Raw genomic sequence first — 13539 nt, forward strand, 5'->3', positions numbered from 1 at the left:
CTGGACATTTAACACTCTTGCACATTAACAATTGTTGTGAATTGTTTGTGGTCAAGAATTTGACGAAGGATCTACTTTCTTTTGACACTGGCATTCAATCTCATCCTATTTTGCATGTTTTTTCCGAACAAAAGGTGTTTTGGGGCCCCTTAAACTTGCTGGTCTTGAGCAAAGAACAGCTAAAGGGGTTGGAAGCAGGAAAATGTCCACATAAAGTGTTCAAAACAACAACTCAAGGCAAGACACAAACGTAGATTGATAATAATGTGCTCTAGTTTTGTCCAATGAAGCTGCCTACACTGGAGACGTATAATGCAACTCTCATTCAGTTGACAGGCACCTCTTTCCTTTGTCCTCGTATTTGTCACGTTGCAGAGCTATTCCAGGCACTTTATTTTCCCAGTCTGTCAAATAATAAAATTAAATCATGTAAATAAATTGTTATTTTTAGTATTTTAAATAGCCATGTAACAAAGCTTTTGTTCCATAATAACTTTGCATATAAAAAGGTTTTTTTTATTTTTTTTTTTTTATTTATTTATTTATTTTTTAACTAGTAAGACTCTTAACAAAGCATAATACCATTCATATTGATGAGCAGGTTATGTACAGTAATGCTATACCCAGAGACCCAATGACAGAAAGTACAGTAGAGATGGATCTGCTCTTTAGTGAATTTGGAGTTCCATGTTATGAGCAGCTAATACTCCTAAATACAGAACAGATCGTTTATTAACTCTAGTAATTGATATGTGTTTATTTTAGAGAAGGATTAGTTGCTTTATCATGAAAACATTTGTTTTGACCAGCATCTGATCTTTTATTTTTATTTGTATTATTATTATTATTATTATTATTATTATTATTATTATTATTATTATTATTATTATTATTATTATTATTATGTACATTTCCTCTTAAGCTATTGTTTGTATGATACATGGTTTTAATTTAAGTGCTTATTCCATTTCAGTGTGGCATTGGGTGAGTAGTGTTAGTGGTCTGATGAAACTCAGTCCACGGTGCTATCACATTGCTTTAATCAGTTTAATACCATTGTTTGTGCATACTGTTTTATTTGATGTAGATTCCATTGTGCAATGTATTAATATGAAAACATGTTCATATTGATGCTTGCTTAAGTCATAATAAATCGTGTTAAGGATCTGAAGAAGAGTATTAGAATGATCCCATTGTGATGTCATTAATGCTGGAGTCTGGTTGGTTGGTTGAGCTCTTAATTTTTTTTATATAATCTTTTTTTATGATCTGTTGTTGTGAGTTCATTGGTTTCTTGCTTTCAGCCCTAATCCCATTTTTTTATTTTTCATTTCGGCATTAGACATTAAATCTCCCAAATAGGATAATTTGAATTCTGTCTTTAAAAAGGGTTGTTTTAACATTAATTATATCTGTGCTATTGTTCAAACTATATTACTGCTATATTACAGCAGTTCTTGAATGCTTTCAGAAGTGTATGCTAAATCCACTATATAAATGCAAATGTAATAATGTACATATTACTAAAGTGATTTATTTCATAAAATGAATTCTTTCATTTTGAGAGGGACAGTGATCTTAAAAGTCACACTGCCTTTGGGTTATTCAATTCTAGAGAGATTAAACCACTGGAGAAAACCTAAGCCAGTAAAATGGCCTTTAAATTTAATTGAGGTCACTGCAGCACCATAACAACACTTGCTGGTAATAAAGCGGGGCTGTATTAGTGTATTGTTTTATTAATAACACTGGCTGCAATATTATATAACTCAGGCAAAGTGTTGAACAGCCTGCATTGGGGAAAACAAAAAGTTTACTCTGGATAAGGATTTCAGAGGAGTGATATAGGATGACTAGGATGTAAGATTATGTTATTTCAATGGATTCCATTTTAATAATCGTTTAAGGCTTGAAAACATACTTCAGAAGATTTACTCTGTACTTGTTTGTCTGAAAGCAGGGATAATGTCTTAAAACTTTAAGCGAATTAGTGTTGTAATTCTTATTTTTTGCAGAGCTCTTCAGTAGATCTGTTTTAACTTTCTTATGTATGTTATTGAGTAAATGTTTATGTCTACACTCTTTCAGACCTACTGAAAAAAAAAAAAAAACTTATCCTGTTAAATTTATGGACAACAACAACAAAATTTAGCAGCTGTGATATCCAGATATTGCCCATAAAAATACAATGTTTTACATATTATGAGATGGCATGAATATATAGTGATCTTGAAATTAATCTAGATTAATCTAGATTAAAATGGCTCATTCGAATTCTGCTGAAGGCATTCAGAATATGTGTGTTACCCAAATAAAATTGACAAACAATAAGTCTTTGACAAGGGGTATATCAAGCTAGGTGGTGCATTAGAGAAGGGGCGGACTGCAAACGCGTCCTGTGTGAAAGCACATCAAGTCCGTGCTGCACCACATACGTAACGCACACCGACTGCATACGCACTGCAGACGGAGAACGTGTGAAACAGGGGTGAGCAGGGCCGTAGCTGGGGTCAGCGGGGACCCGGTGAAAGTTGTACCAGTGGGCCCTGTTTGAAATTGTTTAATGTGTATGTTCGTTTCTTTTTATTTATGTGTGCTAACTAAGTTTTTTTCAAGTTAGTAAGTGTCAAGGTATAGAAACCAAATATTTAAATATAAAATTGTACTGGATAGTCTTCAATGTAAAAAAGAAATATACAATCAAACCTACATTTATTCAGACACCTTCAACATTTCTCACATTATTACAGTTATGCTGTATATTCAAAAATTATATCTGGTGTCTGAATCATTTTTGGTTTAACTGTTAAAACTACAAGGTACATTACATTACAGCAGCCAGTAGCTAAACTAGGCGCGGTCACTTTAAGAGACGATGAACGCATCCAATATAATACACATCCCATTTTTCCCTCAACTGTTTACTTGCACTTAAGAAATAACTGACAGTTTTTTCAAGCATAATTTCCAAGGTGGATATTTTGACATATTTTGTATGTATTTGTTCGGCACAAGAGCAAAAATAAGCAAATTCGATGTTCAAGTGTTTTGAGACGCCTTTCTCTGTGTGAGCCCTGAACACAAGAACACCGCGAGTACTGAATTGGGCTCTTTCACATCTTTTTGTTTGTTCAAACTGAGATTTGTATTTGTTCGTTCAGGTGCAGGAGGGACTTCGAGGAGAACTGTCCGTGATTTGCTGCTCTCTCGCTCTCTCCGCACCGAACACAGCGCGAGTAACCAGCTACGCTGTTCAGCTTTTCCGCGTCTTGTCTTTGGATACTTTAATGTTAAAATCGACAAGCAGTAAGGCTTAAAAACATGTGAAAAGATAAGCTTTTGTGGCGATGCACAGCAGTGGCCCGTCAACTGTCCTGAGCATCTTTTTAGGCTGGCCCTGAGATAGCGATGGTCGGTTATATAAAATATCAAGGTGAAAGTCATCATAGCTTGCTTACTATAGACCCAGCTCTCAACCCAACTTTGAGAATAGATTAACGTCGATATTTTTTTTTTATCGCCCAATAAGAGTCTCCCGTTAACGTAGCACATTAACGCCGATAACGGCCCACCACTAATATATATATAATGTGTGTGTGTGTGTGTGTGCTAATTCAAGTTGTGACAGTTTTGGGAGTAGTAAAACCACTCATTAATGTAAAAATATGGTCCTATCATTAATGTAAAAATGACAGTTTGCTTTAACAGTAGGTGTGAATTCACGCCTGAGCTTCAGTGATGAAATTCCACCATAAATGCTCTAAATTCCTTTAGTTAAATGCCTCATCTGGATTTGACATATATACAAATTAGTCATCAAGAAGGTTTTTCTCTGTCAACAGTTAATGATACTGTGAAATTAATGCAGATAAATATAGTAACTGTGTTGAGAAAAATGTTAGGAGTGTCTCTTTTTTCAATGTTTGATAATGGCTAGAGAGAGATAGCACAGAAATTGGCCACATTAAGCTGAAATACATATGAATCCTATGCGTATATGACTGGACTGGACATAATTATTATTATTATTATTATTTATGGGAAGTCGTGGCCTAGTGGTTGGAGAGTTTGACTCCTAACCCCTGGGATTGTTGGTTCGAGTCTCTGGCCGGCAATACCATGACTTGTGTGCCCTTGAGCAAGGCACCGAACCCCGAACTGCTCCCCGGGCGCCGCAGCATAAATGGCTGCCCACTGCTCCGGGTGTGTGTGTGTTCCCCGCTGTGTGTGTGCACTCGGATGGCTTGTTCAACTGATTCGACAGCCAGTTCATCGCAAGACATCAGATTGTTCGTAGACTTCACTTTGCTGCTTTCAGAAAAGCGTCACACTCGGATGTCAAAGATGTCAAACAAGCCTCAATCTTTCACAAGACATCCTACATCTCCATTTCATTCTGTGACTTTATATCTAAGTACCTGTGTAACCCACCCCTTTTTGTGAGATAAATCCTCTCCTCCTCTTTGAAAAAAAAAAAAAAAAAAAAAAAAAAAGTTTTGTAGCAGCTCGCTGCATATTATATAGACGGATTAGCATAATTTTACACAGATCTCCTCTGGCTCAGCTTCTGATCTGCGCACAAATCCGTCTAGAAGTGAAGTACTTTCCTTCCACCCTTCTACCTCCCCCTATGTCATCATGTTTTCTCTCCATCTGACCTTTCTCTGTCTGACTACCCCACGTGATTTTTCTTTTCTTCTCAGAGACAGTTACAGTAGCTCTTTCAGAGGTGAGGCTAATGTCACAGTGAAGACAATAGGAGAGGTGTGAATCAATAGCGAAGACTGCATTTAAGTGCATGTACTTCCACCGCTGTGTGATACACTGCTTAAGATTCAAGAGACTTCTGTTCCGAGTCTTTTTGAATTTAAAGTACTGTGGCTTTGGTCTCATGGTAAAAGTAAGATTAATTCACATGAATCTCTGCACCATATCCAAACATATACCCGGTTATTGTTTGAAGTACACACTTCTTCAAGGTACCTTGGAGTACAATTTAAATACTGTGGCACATAATCATAGTATGTGTCAAAGTATCAGTGTACTACCATCACAGCACGTTTCTGTAAAAGATCTGTCAAGGGTCGCATACATTATTATAACTTGTATAAAATATATCTTGAATATACATGTATTTTGTCTTTGTCCATTGGCAGATTTTGCACATTTCAGCGTTAAAATTCAGTTTTAGATAGATTCCCTTAGAGGCTAATGTTGGTATCACAAGCTACAAATATTTTTTTTTTACTCCCTTTTGCACACATTTGTAATTGATTAAACTGGTGCCACAACACATGACTAAAACAACCAACCACAACATCACACATTGACTAAGGGAGCACATGGCAAGAACACAGGAGGGAACAGGGAATCACATGACAATGACAGGATCCATGACATGAAAACATTTATAAATAAAAGACAAGAAACCTAAACCCAAAAACCAACATTACAGTACTGCTATGCCACACTGTGAGGAAAACATATCAGAATATACTACTACAATAAAATTCCTTTTATAGTATGAATTCTTACTAGACTTTGCCTTCAGTATGCTTAGTTTTGCATGCATTTATTGTCCATTAATATGAGTATGGCCCATATTATTTTATAAACAATATTAGGTTACACTTTATTTTAGGATGTCTTTGTTACAGTGTAATTATTCAGTTAAGTACTGAGTAATATTACAATATTAACAACAAGTATGTAATATTTAGGATATATGTATCCTATCGTTTGGCCATCCATCAGAGGGTTGGGCATTTATTTGGTGTGGCTAGACCCCACAAACCCCACTGGTAATTTACATAAGCATCAATAAAATCATAGGCTGCTATAAAACAATACTGGTTAAGAATGGCAGAGTTAAATGAAATAGCAGAGATAAATGTTTAACAGGGAGCAAATTTTGGAATGGATCAATTTGGCCATGTAGAGCTGTAAAATATCTTTTATTTATTTCAAAATCGTTCTCTAAATCTGCCAGTGATTTTCCGGATTCAGTGCGTGCGTTCACACACAACCCGTAAAGGTCCCATAATGACACTTGACATTGGGATGTGACGTGTTATGTACGATAACGTCGATAAAGCTAGGCACATTAACTTTCACTTAAACTGGCAAACGATCTCAGCTTCATCACAAATAGTGAGGAACTATCTGATCTCTGCTTCTTTAGAGTTTGCACATATTTCTCCGTCGTGTGATCTGCCTTCAAAATCAATCAATCAATCCCGGATTGTGCTTGCATTCACACAAGGCAATCCGGCAATGTCCCGAAAATTTCCGGGACCAACATATAGTGTGAAAGGGGTTCGAGAATATTCAGAGCTGTTTATTAAATCTGAAGGGCTGGATTTTTTGGGATCAATACAGATTAAGAAACAAAACTTAACACCATGGCACTGACCAATATTTGTTCTCTGCTGCAATAGTTGTGATATTGCTTGTATTCTAAGTAATATCCATAAATCACATAAATGCATGAATCCTGAAAGAGAGCCAAGGAAAATCCTTCCAACTGCAGCTCCTGTGGGCTTCCAAGGGAGATTAGAATGGAAATATCTTTTATACGAGTCTCTCTCTCTCTCTCTCTCTCTCTCTCTCTCTCTCTGTGTGTGTGTGTACACAATGATTGTGGTTGGGTGAATGGAGGTGCAGTTAAGATGGCCACCCTTGAGGCAGGCCATTTATATAAGGTACAGTGACTGTTTAAAAGAGTGACAGTAAAGGCATTTGACATAAATATTAAGTAGCTCATCTATGTTAACTATGTTCATCATTGATAAATGTTTCTTGAGCAACAAATCAGCATATTAGAATGATTTCTGAAGGACACTCAAGACTATGTTTCTTTGTTTTTGTTGTTTTATTTTTTATTACTTTGTTAATGCAGGATTGGTGAACATAAAATAGGAATCTTGAATGGTAGTGTGTAAAAATCTGATCAGAAGAAGTAGAAAAAAAGCTGGTCACTCAATGTAAAGCTATTTAGTTACTGTTAATTTCCACTACTAAAATATAAATAAAAATGTGTGTTTCCCTATACTCTGTTGGTTGTTAGCCATCCATCCAGAATTGGATTCTTGGATTACTTGCACAGCTGTGACAAATCAAGGTTTCTTATAAGGCAACCTTTAATTTAACAACTATTTTGGAGTAGTTTTCGCATCAAGAGTGCAACTATACAGCTCACTATGGGATTAGGGTTTGTCGACCAGCAATGCATTCAGGCACTGCTTTATCCACATTGGATAAGTATGATACTGGCTTAGAATCTGGCCTAAAACAAAACTGTTTCAGAGCAGCCTCCACATCGGGAATCCACCTGTGATGGCTAGAAAACTGCTGTAGGCAGGTTTGGAACGAAGCCTCTGTGTGCTGCTGGTACTCAGTGCCCTGTTCAGGCCATCCTTAAAAATATTCTTGTTTGCCGTAACCCGACCGACCCTGTCAATTTAGGACCGACTCAATTTTTTTAAAAATTTTTTTTTTTGCTTTTAGCTCGTGCGACTTGCCGATTGTAAATTTGCGTTCAGACCGACCAATTTGTTTCTTTTACTCTTCAAACAACTAATACAGAAGCAATACAATAATATTAATTATGTTTAAGTATTGTAAATATTTAAATTCCTTAGGCCTACATACAAACGAAGGCTATCTTCCTTAATTAAAAGAAAAACCCTCGACGTCACAGTTTCGGGCACCATAATACATCTAAAAAATTAATTAAAACAGCTTGACATCGCTTTAACTTGGCACGAAGTTCTGGAAAAATTGTGCCCGGAATCTTTTCCCATCCCTTCTCTTGTCTAGTCTAAAACCGTGACTGTGTCGACTGTCACTTTGTGTTCCAAAATCTTTTGCACGAATCGATTGGACCAACCAACACAAGTTTCGAAAACGAAAATAGGAAATTGATTTTCTTCTCTCGGAGCGCGTCTGGGTTTTTATTTTTTTTATTTTTTGGAACACGCGTCACACAGCAACTGCAGCTTCGGACACACGCATAACAGCAAATAATAATTCTGCCCAGTGTTTCTGTTTTTACAACAGAAATGTGAATTCTGCCGGTATTCAGACAGTCTCATTTTAAAATCGATTCAATGAACACTTGTCCCTCAAATCAAACAGGATTTTTTCACAAAAGGGACAACCCAAGAAAGCAAAATAAATCTCATTTGTAGATTGCATGTTTGTGGTCTATATAGCCTGCATCAAAATGAGGTTTGCAATTATGCGCCCGAAGGCACGGGTTGAAGACCCAGTCAGTGATGTCACGATAAGCTAATTTGTTTAAATTCATATCTACGTCATCACCATCACCAAATTTTTCTTTTTTTTTTACATTGAAACTTGAAAAAATAAATAAATAAACCGACTTACCGACCCTTTTTAAAATAATTACTATTACTGCAAACCAAAATGTTTTTAAGGATGGCCTCATGGTAATTCTAACAGATTTGTTGGGAATATTAGGAGAATTTGAAGTCATTTATCTGCAAGTGCCACTTATTTTCTATGTATATACATGTCACGTTTATTCCAATTTGAGTTGTACATCTTTTGGGTTTCACAGCATTTGTGATGTCACTGTATATATTTTTAGTGCTGCAAGTGGGTGGTTATCATAATTTTGCTTCTCCCACTTATTTAGGAATAAATGCAAATCTAGAGGTGAGAGAAATACAATCAAAATATAAAAATAGAGTGGACGTACATGAGTGCTTATGTTATTTTGCATTGTAAGTGAATGCAGTTCTTGTCAGTGTGCACAATGCATGTTCCAGCATGTGAAAAGATGAAAGGTTCAATACTATAAATCCATCTTTCAGAATTCTAACTTTCTTTCTTACTTTTTTTGTACTTATGTCTGAAACAACTTCACATGTTGTCTCTATGCAATTTTCAAGAGTAAGACTAGTAATTCATCTATTCAACAGTAGCCTAGTTTCATATCAATAGCAATCACTTTTGAAATAAAAGTTTATTGTACAGATAAGCGGTAACTTTCAGAGCTCAAAACCTTTTAAAAAAGCTTTTAGCATGCGGAAAGGCAGCAGTAACTTTCTTTAAAGTATGCTTTATTTTTTGTACTACACATTTAAAATAATCCTGAAAAAAGGAAATTAAATGCAATTTGGCAATAAAGGCACAGCAGCCGATTCTACGGGTTACTCCACAATCGTGGTGTTTGATTTGACCAATTAGAGGCGCTACTCACTATATCACCTTCTAGTCATGTTATCATTCATATTCTATTAATTGTAAATTTGCCATTAAAAAACTGGGCCTTTTCTTCCTTTTTTTAATTCGTAGATAACATTTAGGAAATTTTAGCAGTGAATACTGAATTATAAGATAAATATCTGATCAGTTTACATAGGAAGGTGCAGTTTTCCATTTGCAGTGTTGACTGTGTGTGAACACTGTGTTGGAGTTGGTGTCAGGTTAAAAGATACATTATGTTACACAAAAAGAGCAATGATAGTTGCAGTCTTTCCTACTGTACATATAAACTGCATGAATTTGTTACCCATAACAACCAGGGCTCAATGAGATGTTAATTAATAGTCTACTTGTGTCACCATTGGGATTGAATACACTCTACCTTTCAGCTCCGCTACAGAAGTTTCCTCTAACCAGACATCTCAGACATCACCTCAAATGTAAGCACTCTCGCATCTCCATCCCTGCTATCAGAGAGCCTGACCTCGATTTCTGAATCTGTAGCTCTCACTTTTCCAACTCTGTGAAGCCTAGCGTTTGATCATTTGGGGACTTGTGTCATGCTGTCTCCTCATCTAATCCTATTAAACTTCCAGGTGCCTTCTTGTCCCTCTACGGACCCTGTCCTCCTTCTCTGTTGCTCTCTTTTGTGTCACTAATTGAGAAATGGCTGCTGGCATCCCCTAGGCAAGCGTACTGAAGGTCTAGAACGTTCCATCTTGATTAAGGAACACTACAGAAGCAAAAGAGATCCACAGTGAACGCTTTCTTCCACTTTACTTCTCTTCTTAAAAGCTTTCAATTCTTTGCTACCAATGTATACAGGTCAAGTTCGCAATTATTATTGAATTATTTAATATGTTAATTCAATTACTTGAATCATATTTTAATGATACAGATAGTAGATAAATTACAAAATTATTGGGAGAAGTGACTGGAACATTATCGACAAACACTTGTCTCACACACGCACACACACACACACACACACACGTGTTAATGTTTCCTCCTATTATATAACCTGTTTTGACCCTAGGTTGCAGTCAATTGATGAAATCTATTAGCAAATCTTGGTTGCTTTTAACTGTTGAGATGTTTTCACCCAACTTTTTCTCCTATTCCCTGAAGTCCACAAAAATGTGCATTATAAATTGAATGTGCTAAACAATACATGAGCTCAGATGTTTTAAAAGACTCCATCTGTCCATTCTACTCATTCTCATTGTCTTTTTACATCCCAGCTTGTCTTGAGTCTGTCTGCTTCCGCTTTAATGATAACTGCGCTATTCTTTTTCATCCTGCTCTTCTTCATCCCATTCTTCATCTTCCTTCTCCTTGTGCTTCTGTCAAAACTGGGAATCGGTGAAGATGATGACAGTGTATGCTGAATTTTGAGTGTTTTTGTGTCATTGTGAGAACTGACTGCCTGCTTTTGTAGAGAGGACCTTTCTAGTGCCTTTAAAAAGTCTTTGTAGAGCTTTTTGTGTAAGACTAATGCGTACGCTCATCTGCATAAATGTTTATAATTTACCTAGTGTTGTCAACTAATGTAGTAATTGACAACATTTTGTGCATCTATTGTACATGCAGTATATTTTATGTGTTGTTGTGTGATCATATTTATGCTGAAAATACACGTTTTGTATATTTTAAGTTTTTATTATTATTTTATCCAATGATTTTGAATGACACAATTTTGTTCAATGACACACTACTCTGCTATTAAAATCCTATCAAAGACATGGTGAAGAGTACTTGAATGAGTGTGGCCTTGATTGAATGTTACTGTAATTGTGTAGATACTGTATTTATTATTATTTTTTTTTTATTTTTTTTTTACTGGGTTGAACGTTTCTTTCTTTGCTTTTCAGATCCAAGCATGCATCCATCAAAGGCAGGAGGTCAGAGTTATAAGTAGGTATGTACCTATCAATACAATGTAATTTACAGGAGCATTGCTAGAACACTGTAGTGATTCTTACAGAGTGTGTCCTTCAAAAGTCATGCATCACTGTGCACCTCAAATAGAAGCTCTTCATATTCTAGGGAAGATTCAGTATGAAATTGTATGAAGGTGTTAATATCTTGTGCTAGGTCTATGGAAATATCCATAATGGCACATAAATGGATGTACATTACAGGGCCGTAATGGCCAAAGGCTTTGAGCAATATAGGTTTCAATGGCCGAACTATTATGCTTGCTCTCCAGCAATCCTGAATGTGCAATTTGTGGCCTTGATATTACAATGTGTATGTTAGAGATGGTTTAGTTCATCTGCATGTACAAAAAAAAAATATGAGTGGACATGTTTGCTTTTCTTATTCATGTATGTCTTTGGTCTAAGCCTAAAATGCGTTCGTCTCTGTGGACTGTGACTTTCACCAATCTCTATTTGCAAGTATAACTTATTTGAAGCATAGAGAGGAGCAGGATTATTTGTACATTTACATTTTACATTTATGCAGTTTGCAGACACTTTTATTCAAAGCATTCAATATTTCTCGTTTTACATATTCAGTCTTTCACATATGCATTCAATAAAACCTAAAGGAATGCTGGCTATGAAAATCCCATTATCTAATACTAATAATATCAGAGAATTTTGTTATGTGTGTGTATATATATAAGTATATATCTCTCTCTCACTCTCTCTCTCTCCTGATGATAATAATACTTCATTCTAATTTTTGTTAATTATCATTTAACTTATTTTTCTTTCTTTTCTTTTTTTAGGGCCTGAGCACCACAGTACGAGGACCCTCTTGGAATTGCTGCGTTTTTAATTCTATTACAGTTTGAAATAAGTTTTCATTTTTTTGATGTATTTAAAAGAGTAATGGATTCCTTATTTGAGGCCAAAGCTGATTTTTCAGAAGCCATTACTTTGAGTTTTCAGTGTCACATGATCCATCAGAAATCATTCTAATACCGGTATGCTAATTTGGTGTTTTAGAAATATTTCTTCTTATTATCAATGTTTAAAACAGTATGTTTGTGAAACATTCACTTTTAAACAGTAGTGTATTAATATAATATTGATGTTAAGCATAACAACTATCCCTGCTCTGTTCTTCTTTGCTTATTCAGATTGAATGTTTAGTTATTCTGACAGTATGGGCATGACTGTGGTTAGCTAAAGATAAAGCAAAGGCAAACTGAGTCTACGAATGAATTATTGTAGATGATAACTGATCACTTAGTACACCATAACATCACTTTTAAGAGTTAACGGTCTGTGTGTTAGTGCTGTTAGTGCCTCACAATCATTTAATTATCAGCTGAAGTCTTTGTTGGTCTTCTTCTTTAACACACACACAGAGAGAGAGAGAGAAAGAGAGAGAGAGGCTTTGATAACTGGCCTTGAATCTGGTGAATGAGTAAAATGCACTAAGCTCTTGAATCAGCTCCACTGATAATGATATATGCATTATTCATATAGCTGAATCAGCGATCTCTCTCATACTTTTTGACCATCCTCCTATTATCCTCACACATTTACTAACAGGAGAACAAAAGTATGTGTTTTATCAGCATATCTATTGAAGACTAGTAAGTGTATCATGTGCCTATGAAGAAATATGGTGGAAATCTCATCAGAAACTGAATGCCAAACGGGGAATAAGCCATCTAGAAGCATTATAGAATGAATGAAAACTGCTGTATTTACAGTATGCTGCACAGATCAACTAGAATGGAGCTGAAGAGGGCACAAGTTCTGACATTTATTCTTCAGTGTTCTAAAGTCCAATTTTCAATAAAGAGTCATTGTCAAAAGTGCTCCCAGAAGTATTTGAAAACACCCAAACTCAAAAAACAAGTTATACTGGTCATGTGTTGTTAAAATGTATGCATTCTTTTTTCTTACATTTTTTAAGTAATCTGTTTATACTCTAAATGATGGACTGATTCAAAGAAATGATTTGATGACATATCAGACATCACTAGTGTTATTTTAGTATTATTTACAGTATATACTATTATATAGTACTTTTAAATATTTTGCATTAGTGTTTACCTTTTTGTAATTTTATGTGCTTTTTGTCATTGTGTTTTTTCAACATTTATTTTAATTCATAAAAAAAAAAAAAATTGTAACTACTATGGTACATGGCTCTAGTAAATGTAAAAAAAAAAATAATAATAATAATTACATATTTTTTTTATTTTTTTTTTTGCTTTCACATCCACTCTTGCTCTCCTTGGCACTTTCGTGAGAGAAGTCCTTTCTGATTAGTAAACGAATCATTCTTTATCTCTTGCGAGTCATTAGTAAATTCAATTTACAAAACCTGAATGATTTGTTCAAA

General features: G+C 35.3%; 1 long non-coding RNA gene across 1 annotated transcript in view; it reads left to right on the plus strand.

Moving 5' to 3' along the window:
• Window positions 1-12391, plus strand: part of LOC127942486 (uncharacterized) — a 29158-nt gene extending 16767 nt beyond the window's left edge. The window contains exons 2-3 of the long non-coding RNA XR_008149331.1: window positions 11103-11149; window positions 11966-12391. This is a non-coding gene — a long non-coding RNA (uncharacterized LOC127942486). The remainder of the gene's footprint in view (window positions 1-11102; window positions 11150-11965) is intronic.
• The last annotated feature ends 1148 nt before the right edge of the window (window positions 12392-13539 follow it).

Source organism: Carassius gibelio, chromosome A1 (genome assembly GCF_023724105.1).
Source record: "Carassius gibelio isolate Cgi1373 ecotype wild population from Czech Republic chromosome A1, carGib1.2-hapl.c, whole genome shotgun sequence".
Lineage (NCBI taxonomy): Eukaryota > Metazoa > Chordata > Actinopteri > Cypriniformes > Cyprinidae > Carassius > Carassius gibelio.